This window comes from Tachyglossus aculeatus, chromosome X4, assembly GCF_015852505.1.
Source record: "Tachyglossus aculeatus isolate mTacAcu1 chromosome X4, mTacAcu1.pri, whole genome shotgun sequence".
In the NCBI taxonomy this organism is placed as follows: Eukaryota; Metazoa; Chordata; class Mammalia; order Monotremata; family Tachyglossidae; genus Tachyglossus; species Tachyglossus aculeatus.
In genome coordinates this window covers 13,787,685-13,807,031 of record NC_052098.1, presented here as the reverse complement: position 1 = coordinate 13,807,031, position 19,347 = coordinate 13,787,685, and the positions used below count along the sequence as shown (strand labels likewise).

Genomic DNA, 19,347 nt, shown 5'->3' with positions numbered 1-19,347 from the left:
AGTTCAAAAGGTTTGTAATATACCACTTTACAAAAAAACAGTGGGTGGGGGAGAAGGGAGTGTTTTCTAGTATCTTTGTCAGCTAAGGAAGCAAAGGGCTCTGCCTCACATTTATTGAAATGTTTATTGGTTGATGATATATCTATATAAACAACTAGAGAAAACACTTAAACACCCAGCAACAAAACTGCCTACTAAAGATCCTTGTACTCTGGGAAGGAAGAAAGCAGAGGAACTGGTATGACCCAATCCAGCTGTTAACAGAGTCATCACTAAATGTATTTCTGGAGTGCTGGACTGCAATTGTTTTTCTGTTGCTGTGACTTTCCAAGAGCCATTCCTCAAATATGGCCATTTCTCCTTCTTGCTCCAAGATTCAGGGACCAGTTCTGTAGCCTTGTATTCCCCCAAGTGCTTAGTAATAATAATAATAATTATGGTATTTGTTAAGCGCTTACTTTGTGCCAGGCACTGTACATTAAGCCCTGGGGTGGATACAAGGCAAATAGGGCTGAACATAGTCCCTGTCCCATGTAGGACTCAAAGTCTCAACCCCCCATTCTACAGATGAGGTAACTGAGGCCCAGAGAAATGAAGCGACTTGCCCCAGGTCACACAGCAGACAAGTGGCAGAGCTGGGATTAGAACCCATGACCTGGCAGCCGGTGTTCTATCCACTACACTGTGTTACTTCTCTACAGTACAGTGCCTGGAACATAGTAAGCACTTAACAAATACAATTATTATTTTTATTAGCCTGTTTCCCAGCCAACGATTCCAGAGTTCCATACCCCTCGCTAGTACTTCTGCCACCCAAGCAGAGTCAGGACAAAGAGGGGAAAGCAGTGAAGTATATCCCTCCGCAGGTGGCCCGGGAAGGTAAGCCAGGCTCAGGTGAGGTAATAGCAATAATAACTCATATTTCTTCAGTGCTTTACTGTGTGCCAAGCACTGTACTAAATACTGGGGTAGATACAAGATTATCAAATCAGATCTCTGTTCCACACGGTCTCACAGTCTAAGAAAGAGGGAGAACAGGTATTGAATCCTCATTTTACAGATGAGAAAACCGAGGCCCAGAGACATTGTGACTTGCCACACAGAAGGCAAATGGCCGAGCTGGAATTAGAACCCTAATCCCCTGACTCCCTGGCCCATGCTTTTTGCATTAGGCCCTGCTGCTTCTAAAGTTTCATTACTTTTACTTGCTTTTTACCTCTCCCTTAGCTCCGCAGCACTTTTGTATATGTCCGTAATTTATATTAATGTCTGTCTCCCCCTCTAGACTGTAAGCTCCTTGTGGACAGGGAACTTGTCTACCAGCTCTGTCGTACTGTACTCTCCCAACCACTAAGTCAGCATTCTGCCCACAATAAGCACTCAAATACCAATGATCAATTGACTGATGAATTAGTTGTTAAACTCTATAAAACAAATCTCATTCTTCCTTAAAAAAAATTTAAAAGAAATTCTTCCTTCCCTGCCCATTTCAAGTTTTGCCCCATCTGTGATAACCTAATGGTTCCATTTGCTTACCTCTGTGATCTGGTGATTGCCTGGTGTACCCTTTCAGGAACTGAAATTAGCAGGAACTCCTCCTCCTGTCAGTAATCCTTGCATTGAGAGCCACTTCCCTCCGGATCAATTTTTTTTTTCGGGGGTGGGGGGGAGGTTAATGGCATTTGTACCAGGCACTGTACTAAACGCTGGGGTGGATACAAGGTAATCAGGTTGGACACAGTCCTTGTCCCACATAGGTCTCACAGTCTTAATCCCCACTTTACAGATGAGGTAACTGTGGCACAGAGAAGTGAAGTGACTTGTTCAAAGTCACAAATAAGGCAAGTGGCAGAGCCAGGAATAGAACCCAGGTCCTCGGACTCCCAGGCCCATGCTCTTTCCACTAGGCCATGCTGCTTCTCGGTCCTTTTCTTGTCCTCTCTCTTTCCTTTCATTTTTACTTGTATCCTCTCCTCCCTGTCCTGGGTTCTCTTCTCCTGTCATTTGTCATCACTCAATCAATGGTATTTATTGAGTGCTTACAACGTGCCAAGCACTGTACTAAGCGACTGGGAGAGTACAATACAACAGAATTAGCAGATGCGTTCCTTGCCCGTAATGTGTCTATTATATTGCTATATTATACTCTCCCAAGTGCTTAGTGCAGTGCTCTGCACACAGTTAAGTCCTCAATAAATTTGATTGAAGCAGATGCAGTAGTCAATGTGGGTTAGAGTAAGTGCTTGGATCAGCATGGTAGCAGTGTGGATGGAGAGGAAAGGGCAGATTTTAGCAATGTTATGAAGGAAGAACCAACAGGATCTAGAGAAAGGTTAAATATGTGGGTGGAATGAGAGAGATGAGTCGAGGACAACGCCAAGTTTACAGCATTGATAGTGAGATAGGATAGTGGTGTTGTCTGCAGTGATGGGAAAGACAGGAGGAGGACAGGGTTTGGGTGGGAAGATAAGGAGTTCAGTTTGGGACATGTTTAATTTGAGGTGGTGGTGGGACATCCAAGTAGATATACCTTGAAGGCAGGAGGAAATGTGAGATTGCAGGGAAGGAAAGAGGTTAGGGTTGGAGATGTAGATTTGGGAATTATCTGCACAGAGATGGTAATTGAAGCCATCATGGGAGTGAATGAGTTCTCCAAGGAAGTGGGTGTAGAGGGAGAATAGAAAAGGGACCTAGAACTGAGCCTTGAGGGACCCCTACTGTCAGAGGGTGGGAGGCAGAGGAGGAACCAGCAAAAGAGACTTAGAAGGAGTGGTCAGAGGAATAGGAGGAGAACCAAGAGAGGACAGCATCAGAGAATCTAAGGTTGGATAAAGTTTCAAGGAGTTTCAAGGATCTCCAGTGTCAAAGGCGGCCGAAAGGCTAGGAGGATTAGGATAGAATAGAGGCTGTTGGATTTGGCAAGAAGGTCACTGGTTACTTTAGAGAGGGCTGGTCTGTGGAGTGAAGCTGGTGGAAGCCAGATTGGAGGGGATCTAGGAGAAAATTTGAAAATAGGGAGTGGAGACAGCAAGTGTAAACAACTCTCTCAAGAAGTTTGAAGAGGAATGGTAGGAGGGAGCTAGGGCGATAACTGGAGGGAGCTGTGGGGTCAAGGGTTTTTTTAATTGTTATTAATATTATTAAGTGCCATCAAGTTGTTTCCGATTCATCGCGACCCCATGGATATACTTTCTCCAGAACATCCTGTCCTCTGCCATAATCCACAACCTTTCTAAAGGTTCTGTTATCAGTGTTATGGTCTCTATCCATCTAGCTGCTGGTCTGCCTCTTCCATGTTTTCCCTGGATGTTTCCTAGCATTAGTATCTTCTCCAGAGAATTAGTCCTGATTATGTGTCCAAAATATGCTAATCTAAGTTGTCATTTGGCCTTCCAAAGACCACTTTGGCTTAATTTGCTCCAAAATCCATTTGTTTGTTTTTCGGGCAGTCCATGACATTCACAAAAGCCATCTCCAACACCATATTTCAAAAGAATGTTGTTTTTTTAGGATAGAGGATACATAAGCAAGTTTGAAAGCAGTGGGGAAGAAGCCATTAAAAAGTGAACAGTTGAAGGTGGCAATTGAAGGAAGAGTAGGGACCGTCTCTGTATGTTGCCGACTTGTGCTTCCCAAGTGCTTAGTACAGTGCTCTGCACACAGTAAGTGCTCAATAAATACAATTGAATGAATGAATGAATCCCCCGTCTTACCTCCTTCCCCTTCCCACAGCACCTATATATATATATGTTTGTAAATATTTATTACTCTATTTATTTATTTTACTTGTACATATTTATTCTGTTTATTTTATTTTGTTAATATGTTTTGTTTTGTTGTCTGTCTCCCCCTTCTAGACTGTGAGCTCGCTGTTGGGTAGGGACCATCTCTAGATGTTGCCAACTTGTACTTCCCAAGCGCTTAGTACAGTGCTCTGCACACAGTAAGCACTCAATAAATATGATTGAATGAATGAATGAAAGGAGGGGCCAAGTGTATTGAAAAGGTATGAAGGGATGGGGTCAGAAGCACAAGTGGAGGGGATAGATCAAAAGAGGAGATGAGAGATTTCATCTTTCTCTTTTTAGTTCCTTTTTCCTTTTTGATTAATTTATGCTTCTCCTAAGCTTGTTCCTTCTCTTTTTTGAATCAATCGTATTTATTGACCACTTACCATGTATAGAGCACTGTTCTAAGTGTTGGAAGAGTACACCATAGCAGAACATGTTCCCTGCCCAAAGGACTTGCAGTCTAGAGGGGGAGACAGATATTAAATTACAGCTATCTACATAAGTGCTGTGGGGCTGAGGGTGGGATAGAGTGTACAAATCCAAGTGCAAGGATGATGCAGAAGGAAGAGGGAGTAGGGGAAATAAGGGCTTAGTCAAGGAGAGTCTGTCGGATATAGTGATAATAGTAATTGTGGTACTAAGTACTGGGGTGGATACAAACAAATTAGGTTGGACACAGTCCCTGAGCCACATAATGATGACATTTATTAAGCGCTTACTATGTACAAAGCACTGTTCTAATTACTGGGGAGGTTACAAGATGATCAGGTTTTCCCAAGGGGGGCTCTCAGTCTTAATCCCCATTTTACAGATGAGGTAACTGAGGTACAGAGAAGTTAAGTGACTTGCCCAAAGTCACACAGCTGACAATTGGCAGAACTGGGATTTGAACCCATGACCTCTGACTCCAAAGCCCATGCTCTTTCCACTGAGCCACGCTGCTTCTCTATTGGTGAGAAGTACAGTACATGGGGCTCATAGTCTCAATCCCCACTTTACAGATGAGGTAACTGAGACCCAGAGAAGTGAAGTGACATGTCCCAGGTCACACAGCAGGCAAGTGGCAGATCCTGGATTAGAACCCAGGTCCTTCTGACTCCTAGGCCCATGCTCTATCCACTACACCTTAAGAGAGAGGGAGTTCCAGGCCAGAGGCAGAATATAATAATAATAATAATGATAGCATTTATTAAGCGCTTACTATGTGCAATGCACTGTTCTAAGTGCTGGGGAGGTTACAAGGTGATCAGGTTGTCCCACGGGAGGCTCACAGTCTTAATCCACATTTTACAGATGAGGTAACTGGGGCCCAGAGAAGTTAAGTGACTTGCCCAAAGTCACACAGCTGACAATTGGCAGAACTGGGATTTGAACCCATGACCTCTGACTCCAAAGTCCATGCTCTTTCCACTGAGCCACACTGCTTCCCAGAATATGTTTAGAATATGGGTAAGGGGTCGGCAGTGAGATAGATAAGATGGAGTTACAGTGAGTAGGTTGGCATTAGAGGAGCAAAATGAGTGTGCTTGGGCTGTAAGAAATCAGTGAGGTAAAGTAGGAGAAAGCAAGGTGATTGAGTACTTTAAAGTCAATGGTTGGAAGTTTCTGTTTGATGTGGAAGTGGAGAAGTGACTGGGCAACTATTGGAGGTTCCTGAGTAGGTAAATGTGGACTGAATGTTTTTTAGAAAAATGATCCAGGCAGCAGAGAGAAGTATGGAATGGAGTGAGGAAGGACATGAGGCCAGGAGGTCAGCAAGGAGGCAGATGCAGTAATAATAATAATAATAATGGTATTTGTTGAGCACTTACTATGCGCCAAGCACTGTTTTAAGCACTGGGGTAGATATGAGGTAATCAGGTTGTCCCACGTGGGGCTCACAGTCTTAATCCCCCTTTTTTTTTTTACAGATGAGGTAACTGAGGCACAGAGAAGTTAAGTGACTTGCCCAAAGTCATACAGCTGATAAGTGGCAGAGCTGGGATCAGAACCCACAACCTCTGACTCCCAAGGCCGTGCTCTTTCCACTACGCCATGCTGCTTCTCTGCTTCTCAGTAGTCAAGGTGGGATAGGATAAGGGCTTGGATCAGCATAGTAGCTGTTTGGCTGGAGAGGAAAGGGAAGATTTTAGTGATGATATGAAGATAGAACCAACAGGATTTGATGAGATTGAATATGTGGGTTGAATGAGAGAGATGAGTTGAGGACTGCACGCTTATGAGACAGGAAGGATGATGGTGCTGTCTATAGTAATGGGAAATTCAGGGGGAGGACAGGATTTGGGTGGGAAGATGAATCTTAGAGATGTCCTGAAGTTAGGAGGAAATACAAGATTTGCAGAGAAGGAGATATCAGAGTTGGAGGTGGAGATTTGGGAATCATATGCATAGAAATGTTAACCTTTAATTTTACAATTCTTTCTCTCCTAAACTGCCATAGCAGCTGTGGGATTTCCTGGTTTCCTGGGGTTGTATGAGCAATCCCCAATCATCCAGCAGGCTAACCTCAATCAATCAATGGTATTTATTGAATGCTAACTAGGGGCAGAGCACTGTACTAAGAGCTTAGGAGAGCACAATACACAGAATTAGCAGACGTGTTCCCTGCCCATAAGGATCTTACAGTCAGTATCAGTGACCCCAGTGGCTCCTAGCAACCTGATCTGAGAGTGAGGGAACAGGTGGAGAAAAGCACCTCATCTGTTCCAAAATGGTTGCCACCTCCTGCCCTTTCAGCATGGTTGCCTCCTTCCCATGCAGAGCCTAGGCCAAATGGCGGCACTTTAAAAAAAAGAAAAAAAAAACAAGTGGACCAAGCTCCTGGGCTCCAGGAAAAAAACCCAAAATACTCTGGTTCTGGCTCTTAGGACAGAGCATGAGACACTTGCCCTCTATGGAAGACATGACTATATATATAAAATGTACAGCAGGTGCTACATTAGACTGTTGTATAATAAGTGCATTGTTCTCTGCTTGTTTTTATAGGCTTAGCTGTGGAGCCATTTAAAAAATAAATAATAATTATTAATAATAATAGAGTACCAAACATGTTGAAATCATTTTGGAGCCATTTTCCAAGTTACCCAATGTCCAGAGAAGGAAAATCACAATGTTTAAAACAAGCTAATTATAGGACTAGTGCAAGTAACTCTCTGAATTGATGAGCCAACTCTTACAAATTGTTTTTGTGTCAGCCCTTCTAATTATATAGTATAGTATTTGTGTAATTAATTTCATGACATTTTTACTCCTGGCACCTAACTATAAAAACAAAGCATTTTTAAAAACAAAAGATATTTCAAAACAGAAATAGCTTGTCAAATCCTAAACGAGGTTTAAAAGTTCCCTGCCCACTATTTGCTCATTCCTTTCAGTTAAGGATTCCAGCATAGGTCTGTCAGAACATAAGGAGCCCATTGGGAAAACATGAGTTTAGTTGTGTGGCAGGTTAACTTCTTTTTTTTCCCCCTCTCTCTCTGTCTTTGAAGGGTTGGCGATTGGGAGAGATTAATTTAGGGCTTTAAAAACCAACCTGCCTTAATATACGGTCATGCACATTTAAAAGTCACATGTTGTACAATAATACTGGATTAGTGTGACCAATTCTAGAGTCCTAAGATTTTATTAAAGGGTAGATTTCTCGAACTGCTTTAAAAGTGAATTGTGGTAGAATAAGACATAAGTGATGCTGTCCCCTCCAAGGCTACAGTTTCAGAGAAAATATGGATGCCCCTTCTTGCAAAGCATCCTCCCATTTTGATACTGAGGATCACATGTGGTTTTAAAGAGAATTCTGCTTCCAGTCATTTGCTGCCAGTATTGGCAGATGATCCTAGTTCTTCCTCTTGTAGGTGAGAGCAGCAGAAATGCAAATTCCTGGTGCAAAATGTAAATAATAAACTCAAATTCCCATTGCCCATAAATCTCTACAAACATACTTACTTTAGTGCAGATGTGAGTGAGAAGAGTGAGGCCAAACATTATGAGACATCAGTTGATCTTGGGAGATTTTTCTTGCCCTTTCCTGAAAATAGTGTTGACCCTGACTTTTAAAGGTAACACTAGGGTGGGAATGGAGACCAAGTTCAAGGTCAAAGTTCAGGGCTACATGGAAAGAAATGGAGAGTTCAGAAAGAGTAGAGAATCAATCAATCTATGGTATTCATTGAATGGTTACACTGTGTGCAGAGCCCCGTGCTAAGCCCTTAAAAGAAAAGTCATAGCCAACTAGATTGCTAGTTGAGGTAGTACAGCATATATAAATGCCTTACATATCTAAGACATGGACAAGTGTAAAATTATTTCAGTAGCTTGGAAAGTTTTCTAGTTACCTGAGTGATGCCCTAGGAAGAAGGCATCCTTACCCAAAACGTGTTCTTGTACATTTGGAAGCTTCAGCATACTCCTGAAATAGATATGAATTTGTATTTCAGGGAGGTGTGGGGACACCCAGTGAATACTCTTTTTTTTTTTTTGAAACTCCCAATTTTCTTTACATCAATTAATCAATCAATGAATGACATCTACCGAGTGCTGGCAAAAGTACTGTAATAGCAGTATATGAGTCCTTGAGCTTCAGGGAGCTTGCAAGCTAATGATGGAGATGGACAAAAATGACTTACTGATAGTGAAAGTTGATGGAAGGGCAAGAATAAAGCAGTTATAAAACCAAAATAAATTCAGCCCCATATGTGCCAGCATGCTATCTCCTGGTGAGTTTGGCAGCATTGCCTCTTTGTGTCATGCTGCTGCTTTAGCTCTTGAATGGTCTGTCACTACTACCAGCCAAAAGAGGTTGGATTTACTCATCCACCTGAGGGAGAATAATAATTAGCAATGATTGCGATATATGTTAAGCGCTGATGTGCCAAGCACTGTACTAAGTGCTGGGGTAGATACAAGATAATCAGGTCATAAACACAGGAAGGTGTTAGGTGAATTTCACTTTCTTTTAATAATGATAATAATAATAATGATGATGGTATTTTGTTAAGCGCTTACTATGTGCCAGGCACTGTACTAAGTGCTGGAGTGGATACCAGCAAATCAAGTTGGACACAGTCCTTGTCCTATGTGGGGCTCACAGTCTCAATCCCCATTTTATAGATGAGGTAATTGAGGCACAGAGAAGTGCAGTGACTTGCCCAAGGTCACACAGCAAACAAGGGGCAGAACCAGGATCAGAACCCATGACCTTCTGACTCCTAGGTTCGTCCTCTATCCACTACACCATAAAGCTCCACTTTCCTGATACTGTCCAAGTTTGAGGGCTTGGTTATGCTAATCGGAAGCCATTTTCTTCTTTGTGGATGGCCCTACTAAACTAGTTTCTCCTCCCAATCTCTCTCCCTTCTCCTCCCCTATGGAAATTCCAATATCCTCTCGCACTTGCTGAGTCAGAAGGCCAGCACAGAGATAGATGTCTTCTCAAAGTTTCTTCTGATATGCAGCAGCTGCTGTGCCAAACCTGAAAGAACACATCATGTCCTGTTGTCTGCACACACTGCACTAAGCAGGGTTACTAGTGCCACGCCTCACACTGAGAAACGATCTGGCCTTCTGAACAGCTGTGGACGTGCAGACCATTTGGCCCTCAGACAAGCTAGGCAAGGAAAATTATTGATGTTATCACATCTGAAACCCCAGTAGTGGGGCAAGGTTGGGAGCTGTACCTATCAAGATCTACATGGAACACTCAGTAAAATACTCCTTCTGGAAGGAGACAATAGAATTTACCGGCAGCCTGAATGTCAACACGGGTCTTCCTTGTTCTTCAGGGGATTTTTTTTTCCCTGTACAGATTCAGACTTGAAAAGATTTCCTTTTTCATACCAGAAGTTCATACTGCTTACCATTTGAGTCCTGGGTTTCAGTTGGCCTAGGGCAACTTGAAATGGAACCCACACTTCTGGCTTTTGTTCTTGATGTTAAACAGGGAACACAGTCCTGTCACAGTGGATTCACTGTTAGTCTCTGTTTAAAGGAAAGGAGGGTCTCTTTCATTCCTGGATTATTTCTATTTCCTCTTTCCAATTTCACAGCTGCCTGATACACAAAGCCCCTGTTGTCAGAATTTGTAGTGCTATCAGAGTTTCACTGTCACGCGACACCTCGATAGCTTCCCTCCATAGCTGCTGCACACAGTAAGTGCTCAATAAATACCATTGACTGATAGATTACTGGGGAGGAGTTTGTTTCTCCCCCACCCACTGGGTGAGAGGAAAGTTTTGGAGAGGGGTGTGGTGAGAGGGGAAGGGACAAAGAAAGGGAAGATGAGAGAGAAATGAAACAGAGGGAGAGAAGGGGGAGAATGTGGGTTCTCTGACAAAGAAAACCATTGCTTTTGTTATTTATTATTGGCCTAGTGAAAAGAGTACAGGGCTGGAAGCCAGGAGACCTGAGTTCCAATCCTGAGTCCATCACTTGCCTGCTGTATATCCTTGGGATCATCACTTAACTTCTCTGTGTCTGTTTCCTCATCTGTAAAATGGGGATTCAATACCTGTTCTAGTTCCCCTTTTAGACTGTGAGCCCACTGTAGGACAGGGACTGTGATCTGAGTGAATTACATCTAACATAGTGTTTAGCACATAGTAAATATTTACAAATGCCACAATTATTATTTATTACTCTTAATAGTAATAAATTAATACCCAATGCCTTTGGAGGTGGGTTGTTGATCTAGGCAGGCTCTAGACAAAAGAAAATAATAATGATGGCATTTGTTAAGCACTTACTATTTGCCAAACTCTGTTCTAAGCACTGAGCACTGTTCTAAGCATTGACTGTACTCAGGCAGCCTTGCTGATGGGTGACAAACAAGCATCAGCCCACAAAAAAATATTACCAGTAAGCCACATTGTTATTGCCCCACACAGATTTTATCAGGGTCAGAACAGGGCTGCATCAGAATCCTAAGGAAAAGTACCTGGACTGTGAGCTGCTTGTGTTTAATCTTTATTAAATTTCTTATTTACCTGCATCACATCCTTCCTTCAGCAGCTGAAATTATTTTTAGGTCCCGGGTTTATTAATGGTCAGAAAGGGTAGCAAAAGGGAGAGTCCTGTGAACACTAAATGTCTTTTCCATATTTACAATGTGATCTTTATCAGCAATGGAGTGAATATCCATTGTGAATTCAAAATTCGTCTATGGATCCTATCCAGCCCCCTTTCTAACCTTACATAATTTTGTTCAGCACAAAATTTGTGCAGGAAGTACCGAGTGTCCTTTGGAATGTAGGGCCCTCAGTCCCTCAGCTTGTTGCAATGAGTAAGTCTCACTTGTGCATGCAGCACATGCCATTGTTAGTACATAACGCATTCCATTGTTCCCGGCTCTGTTGTCCTCCTTGATCTTTATAAATTGGGGTGGTTAAAAAATGAAACTGTCCAAACGTGAAATCGGGGACATAGAGAGGTGGTGGTGTTTCTTGAGGGGAATAGAATTTGCGAGATTGCAGTGTTTCTAGCAGGCAGCCCATAGGCATGTCTTAGCAGGATCCTGGGGGTGGAAAGCAGTGCACCTGTAGTTTTAGCTGGGTACTCCAGGGAGCGTATCGAAATAGCCAACGTCCTCTGGATGACTGGTCCTGTTGGCCCGAGGGTGGCATTGTACTTTTCCTCTGGGTGGGTGAGTCTGAGTATCAGTCGTGAATCAAGACTTGTCACATGCTGGCTCACCACTTTAGTTTGGGGATGGTATTTGTAAAGCTCTTATTGTGTGCCAAGCAACCTGGGTTAGAGCAGGGGTGGAGCCATTCCCCATGCTGGGCAGGGTAGGTAGTAATCTGCCTGCCTATTCTGCTGCCTCCGCCTCTGACTCTGCCAGAGATCACTCACTGAGTAGTAGAGGAGAAGAGCCAAGAGGGTGGTGAAGAAGATTGGATGTGCTCTTGAGCCCCATCTAGGAGGTCTTCCCTAATTCATCTCTCACCTCCCCGCCCAATACCACCCCCACCCCAACTACCATTTAAGCACTTCTGCATCACCTAAGAGATTTGGTACTATCCTTTCCCTCTTCCTTTAGCACATATGCACATATCTTTATCCTTTATTACTTTCCCCTACCCATAAATGATTTTAGTGTCTGTCTTCCCCACTAGATTGTAAAATCCTTGAGGGTGAGGATCATGCCTACTCATTCTACTGTACTCTCTCAAACAATTAGTACAGTGCTGTGCATTCAGTGGTACTCACATCCAATCCGTCACCAAAACCTGCTGGTCTCACCTCTGCAACGTCGCCAAGATCCGCCCTTTCCTCTCCATCCAAACCGCTACCCTGCTGGTTCAATCTCTCATCCTATCCCGACTGGATTACTGCATCAGCCTCCTTTCTGATCTCCCATCCTCCTGTCTCTCCCCACTTCAGTCTATACTTCACGCCGCTGCCCAGATCATCTTTGTGCAGAAACGCTCTGGGCATGTTACTCCCCTCCTCAAAAATCTCCAGTAGCTACCAGTCAACCTACACATCAGGCAAAAACTCCTCACTCTCGGCTTCAAGGCTCTCCATCACCTCAACCCCTCCTACCTCACCTCCCTTCTTTCCTTCTACAGCCCAGCCCGCACCCTCCACTCCTCTGCCGCTAACCTCCTCACTGTGCCTCGTTCTCACCTGTCCCGTCGTCAACCCCCGGCCCACGTCCTCCCCCTGGCCTGGAATGCCCTCCCTCCGCACATCTGCCAAGCTAGCTCTCTTCCTCCCTTCAAAGCCCTACTGAGAGCTCACCTCCTCCAGAAGGCCTTCCCAGACTGAGCCCCCTCCTTCTTCTCCCCTTCCCCATCCCCCTTGCCCTACCTCCTTCCCCTCCCCACAGCACCTGTATATATGTTTGTTCAGATTTATTACTCTATTTTACTTGTACATATTTACTATTCTATTTATTTTATTTTGTTAATATGTTTAGTTTTGTTGTCTGTCTCCCCCTTCTAGACTGTGAGCCCGTTGTTGGTTAGGGATCGTCTCTATATGTTGCCAACTTGTACTTCCCAAGCGCTTAGTACAGCGCTTTGCACACAGTAAGCGCTCAATAAATACGATTGAATGAATGAGAAGTGTTGGCTTAGTGGATAGAGTGTGGGCCTGGGAGTCAGAAGGATCCAGCTCCTCCACTTGTCTGCTGTGTGACCTTGGGTAAGTCACTTCACTTCTCTGGGCCTCAGTCACGTCATCTGTAAAATGGGGATTGACTGAGAGCTCACCTCCTCCAGGAGGCATTCCCAGACTGAGCCCCCTCCTTCCTCTCCCCCTCGTCCCCCTCTCCATCCCCCCGTCTTACCTCCTTCCCTTCCCCACAGCACCTGTATATATGTATATATGTTTGTACATATTTATTACTCTATTTATTTTACTTGTACATATCTGTTCTATTTATTTCATTTTGTTAATATGTTTGGTTTTGTTCCCTGTCTCCCCCTTCTAGACTGTGAGCCCACTGTTGGGTAGGGACTGTCTCTATATGTTGCCAACTTGTACTTCCCAAGCACTTAGTACAGTGCTCTGCACACAGTAAGTGCTTAATAAATACGATTGATTGATTGATTGATGTGGGATAGGGACTGTGTCCAACCTTATTAACCTGTATCTACCCCAGAGCTTAGTACAGTGCCTGGAACATAGTGCTTAACTAATGCCATTAAAAAAATTTACAAAAGCTATCGATTAATTGATCCATTCATTTTGATTCTTGGCCATTTAAAGTAGCCAGTGACCAACAGATAAAAGCAGGATTCTCCCTTCCCTCTCCCTTCCTCAAGTACTCCATTGCCCTCCTGACAACACAGCTTATGGAATCTACTTGAGCCTCACTGATAGCAGATCCCCCTCTCAGGATGGCACCTGGAGAGTTTCCATTACTCTACCAGTCTTGACTTACGGGAGGGAGAGTCAAGCAGAGGCATACCCATTCCATTCCTAGCTTGGGCAGTGGCTACTGAGTGGAAGGCAATCTGCTACAAGTCAAAACTCACCTGTGCTGGGCAGCAGCAGCACGGGAGAGAGTCGAGGGCGGAGACTCGAGTTTACTGCGTGGAAGAAGGCAATGGTAAACCACTTACCTATTTTGACCACGAAAACTCTATGGATACACTAACAGAACGATTGCAGTGGAGGTGGGGCTTTCTGGGAGAGAGGTGTCCATGGAGTCACTGTGGGATGGAGATGACTTGACGGCATAAGCTGAGACAAGATAGATTGCTGAGTGCCTTGTTGGGGGGCATGGTAGAGCCTCTGGAATTTTGGGGGCATGAGCCTTGATTGAGTCTAGCTATCTTTTTCACACATTAGGAGATCAGTGTACTCGAGGATATTATCCAGGAAGCAGTCTCTGTAGTGAGAGAAGTAGGAGACTGGTTGATACCTGTGGTGTTTCTAAGAGCAGTTTAAAAGGATCCTGTTACCTAGAATTCTAGGGGGGTTGTTAGTTTAGCATCTATAGTTACAGCACACAACTAGGCCTTCGGGGACTCTACAGCTCAAAGAGGACTGTTTGCCACTTCACAGGTCCACCCCTGAGACAGATTTGCTCCACTGTATGGTTACATCTGAACCTCCTGCCCTATTGAGGCTCTCAGCTCTGCTCCCTTTTAACCTTCCAGATTGGCAAATCAATGATGAGATAGTTGATTTGGGCACTAGGTAAGCATGTGTTTTCATTTTCAGCTCACCAGGAGTGTTTACAGAAGAGAAGAGAGGACACCAAAGGAGATTATTCTCTGGGGGTTTCTAACTCAAATTTAGTTCCTTAGTCAATCGACACACTTAATAAGCTCCTTGTGGGCAGGGAATATGGAACATGTCTTCTAACTCTGTTGTACTCTCCCAAGTGCTTATTACAATGCTCTGTGTACACAGTAAACAATAAATGCAAATGATTGATTTGTAAACTCATCTTTGTCGAGGGGTATACTCAATCACCTTGCCCCCTCCTATCTCACCTCGCTACTCTCCTACTACAACCCAGCCCACACACTTCATTCCTCTAATGCTAACCTTCTCACTGTACCTCGATCTCGTCTGTCTCGCCGCCGATGCCTCGCCCACATCCTGCCTGTGGCCTCAAACGCCCTCCTTCCTCAAATCCAACAATCCTTCTCCCCGCCTTCAAAACTTTATTGAAGGCATATCTCCTCTAAGAGGCCTTCCTTGACTAAGCCTTCCTTTCCTCTTCTCCCACTCCCTTCTGCGTCACCCTGACTTGCTCTCTTTATTCATCCCCTCTCCCAGCCCAACAGCATTTACGTACATATCTGTAATTTATGTGTTTATATTAATGTCTGTCTTCCCCTGTAGACTGTAGGATCGTTCTGGGCAGGGAATATGTCTGTTTATTGTTATATTGTAGTCTCCCAAGCACTTAGTACAGGGCTCTGCACACAGTAAGCGCTGAATGAATATGTTTGAGTGAATAAATGAATGAATGAAAATACCAAAGCTGCCAGTACCCACTTAGTTACACAGGCAAAATGAGCCCAGGAGCAATGCAATTGCAACTCAGTCACAAGTTTCTAATCTAAGTAGTAATTATCATTGCTATTATTTTATTTCCCAATATTTTAGTGTCCCCCTTGTGCTAGTATTTTGCGAGTAGTGCATTTACTTCCTTCTTGCTTCCTCTAATATCCCCTCCCTTAAAATCCTGAGACAATTACAGTCCCGAGGCACCCATTCTCTGGTTTCTTGTATGCTTATTATATTCAGTATTCATTAGAAGCTGAACTGAAACTCCGGGGCAATCTTTGGCCACTGTTGTAAACTGATCTCACCAAGCTTTAGTAGGTGAGTTGTGCAAATTGCATCTATGTGCTTTTCGCAGGGCAAAGTCCAAAAAAGTTAGCGAGGTTTGTAACTGGATACTAGTAAGCAGTCAGAATAATCGGACAGGTTTTCTTAGCAGTAAGTGGCAGAGTTTGGGTTTAAAAATCAACCCTAAAAGTGAAAGTCTGAATATAATGCTCAATCCAAATTATTGCTTATGTAAATAAGTTTTAAGAAATAGCAGACCCTCCCCCTTCCTCCCACCCACACAGACACACACACAAGACTAGATGACTTTAGGGTGTGGTGTAGGTGAGTGTAGCAGGTAAGGACCTTTAACCCAATGCTCCAGAAAGAGCAGTTGCAATCTCAGGCTCCTCCCTTTGCTTTCCTCCCCTCTTATTGGTGGAAAAGGAACTGTTTACACTAGGAACCCTGACTCATTTAAATCAAATGTAAACTTTTCAATGACTTACATCCTGGTGGGGTTGGGAGGGGCCAAAACCTCCTTCCCTCTATGACCCCCCCCACCTTCTCTCTCTCTCTCCCTGCTCCTCCTCTTCCCATAATTCTACTATGGCTTACCACTAAATTGGAACAGCTATCACAAACCTGGCCACAGAGACTTTGAAGGAACATGGAGGCACCAGATTCTCCCATCCAAATGAGCAGGCTTCACTTCCTTAAATGGTGGTACAGCCAGAGTAATGGACCGAGACTGTGGCCAAGATGGGGTGTTCTCCCTTGATCCACAGAGCTGTAATCTCTCCAATCACAACCCCCCCACTAAGGGCCAGAGTCCGTCTCCCTTCTTTCCATCTCCCCCAGACTTCCGTTCCAGTGACCCTAGGGAGGCTGCACATCCTTTACCTTTATTGGTAATCACTCAGTTATTTTGACTAAGCACCTACTGTGGTCAGAGCACTATCCTAAGCACTTGGGAGAGCACAATAGAGTTGGCAGATAAGATCCCGGCCCACGAGGAGCTTACAGTCTAGTGGGTAGAGAAAACTTAATTCCCCATCATGGTAGTTGTCCTATTTCAGAATGTGATTTCTGACATCCAAGTGCGTGGGTGAATATGGCCGAATGGAACCCACAGCAGCTCCCTGTCCCTTGGGAGGCCACTGAATGAAGCTTTGTCTTTCAGGGAGGGACCAGGGGGTAGCACCTCGTGCTTCTCCAGTGGGAGTGGAAGTGCTAGGAGCCAAGAACTCCAAATTCTTGCCCCCATTTCTTCCAGTGACGCCTCATGGGCTTCAAATGTCTGCGAGCAGACTTTTAAATGTTTTGTTTTTAAAACTGTAATTATTGAAACTGAATTCTGCTGATTGCATTAAAACACAGAAAAACAAGTACAGGATGTATGTACCAATGGATGAAAAGGGCAGTGTGTGAGAAAAGCACACAATGCCAATTAATAAATTGTATTTTAGAATGTATTCCTTTTCCAAGAATCTAAGCAAAATAGAAATCTTCTTTCTTTTCAAAATTTCTATCACATTGCAAACACGAGACAATGAAACAAATATTTTTATATATAAAATACCACCAAGAACATGCCATTCCCACATTTGTACTTTAGAGCAAAGCTGCCTTCACAGTAGAACATCATTTCATAGACTAGACATCATCTCCCACTCCCTTTTCCATCGCTCTGACTTGCTCCCTTTGCTCTTCCCCCACTCCCAGACCCACAGCACTTATGTACATATCTGTAATTTTATTTATTTGTATTGACATCTGTCTCCCCCTCCCACCCACCCCCAGACTGTAAGCTCATGGGGGCAGGGAATGTCACAGTTTATTGGTGTATTATACTTTTCCAAGCGCTTAGTACAGTGCTCTGCATACAGTGAGTGCTCAATAAATATGACTGAATGAATGAATGAAGAAAACAAGTCAGCTGACCTTAAGCTCTGTACGACTATTCATATTAAACCTTAGTCCAGAGATGATGATGATGGTAGAGCCTCTAAGGAACTATTAAATAACCAGACTTACTCCAATTTTTCATTTTAATGTGCCTAGGAACTCTTCACCTTTTACTCCCCCAAGCCCTTAATACAGTGCTCTGCACACAGTAATTGATTGATTTGACCTTTAGAAGTGTCTGAGGATGGGGACCCTGACTCCTAGCTGCCACATGCCCCTGCCCAGCAGAGGCAGAAATGCTCAAACCCAGGTGGCAGCAAGTTAACAATGGCAATCTAGGGTTGGGTAACAGAGAGAGTGAGGTCAAGACTAAGCAGTGGTGGAGGTATGTTGTCACGCACCCTCCCACACCCCCTCATCTTTCTGCCTTTCCCCCTGCTTCTTCTCTTAACCTCCTCCCCTCTCACTTTACCCCTCATCCCCTTTAGCGCTCCTTTTCCCTCTGTCACTCTCCTCTTACCCTTTTTCTTTCTCCTCCTCTGGCTCCATCTCCTCCAATGATCCTCTCCCCCCACTTTATGCAAACGTCCTAACAGTGATGCTGTCTGGGAGTCTGGGCATTGAAGCTATGCTCACCTCAACAATTTGGCTGAATAAGACAAGATAAGAGAATGGACTACAGCTGGATACCCTAACGTCTACTGTATGTGGAGCTGAAACTGGGAATCCAAAAATAAGGAGGGGAAGGGAAGTATTTTTAGACAATACTGCATCCCAGCTGAAAACAGGGCGATAACTGTGGCAGACAGACCGACCAACCTGGCGCACTGAAATCCAGAAAGTCAAGCGCTTAATACAGTGCTCTGCACATAGTAAACACTCAATAAATACGATTGAATGGCTCTCTTGGAGTAGTTTTGAGGCTTTCTTTTGCTGTATCCTAAAAATATTTCAATCAATTAATCAGTTGTATTTATTGAGCACTTACTGTGTGCAGAGCCCTGTACTAAGCGCTTGGGAGAGTACACTACAAAAGAGTTAGTAGGCAGATTCCCTGCCCACAGTGAGCTCACAGTTTAGAGGGGGAGACAGACATTAAGTAAATAAATTATGGATATGTGCGTAAGTGCTGTGGGGCTGGGAGGGGAGATGACTAAAGGGAGCAAGTCAGGGTGAAGCAGAAGGGAGTGGGAAATGAGGACTTAGTTGGGGAAGGCCTCTTGGAGGAGGTGCGCCTTCAATAAGGCTTTGAAGGTGGAGAGGTAGGATGTTCCAAGCCAGAGGCAGAACATGGGTGAGGTCAGCGGCAAGATAGATGAGATCGAGGTACAGTGAATAGGTTGGCATTAGAGGAGCAAAATGTGTGGCTGAGTTGAAGAAGGAAAGCAGCGAGGTGAGATAGGAGGGGGCAAGGTGATTGAGTGCTTTAAAGCAGTAAGGAGTTTCTGTTTGATGCCAAGGTGGATGGTCAACCAGTAGAGGTTCTTGAGGAGTGGGGAAACATGGCTTGGATGTTTTTGTAGAAATATGTTCTGGGCAGCAGAGTGAAATATGGATTGGAGTGGGGAGAGACTGTCTTCCTTGCTTCCGTAGTCCCAATTTCAGCTTTCCATAATGCAGCTGTTAGGGTCCATTCTCTTAAGTCCCATTCACCAAAATAGTTGAGGTGAGCATAGCTTCGATGCTTAGTAGGTTCTGAAAACAACAAAAGGGTCAGCACTGCCAAGGCCAGGCTTTGTGATGTTGCACAGTATGGTTGGAATTTTAGATACCACATTTGACTTTTCAACTACTCTCAAATGCAGCCATAGGTGAATTTCACCATCAGTGGCATCTTACAGAACAAAGGACAAAAATATATTGGGTAATTTAGAAAGGTTAGAAATCAGTGTTTTAAAGGCTCCTTGGTTGGATGGAAAGG

The 19,347-nt window shown here is 44.0% G+C and overlaps 1 non-coding gene across 1 annotated transcript; it reads left to right on the top strand.

Annotated features, from left to right (window-relative positions):
• The first annotated feature begins 13,616 nt into the window (after positions 1-13,616).
• Positions 13,617-13,755, top strand: LOC119948409. The gene has a single exon (XR_005456806.1). It is a non-coding gene; the product is annotated as a small nucleolar RNA SNORA7 (small nucleolar RNA).
• The last annotated feature ends 5,592 nt before the right edge of the window (positions 13,756-19,347 follow it).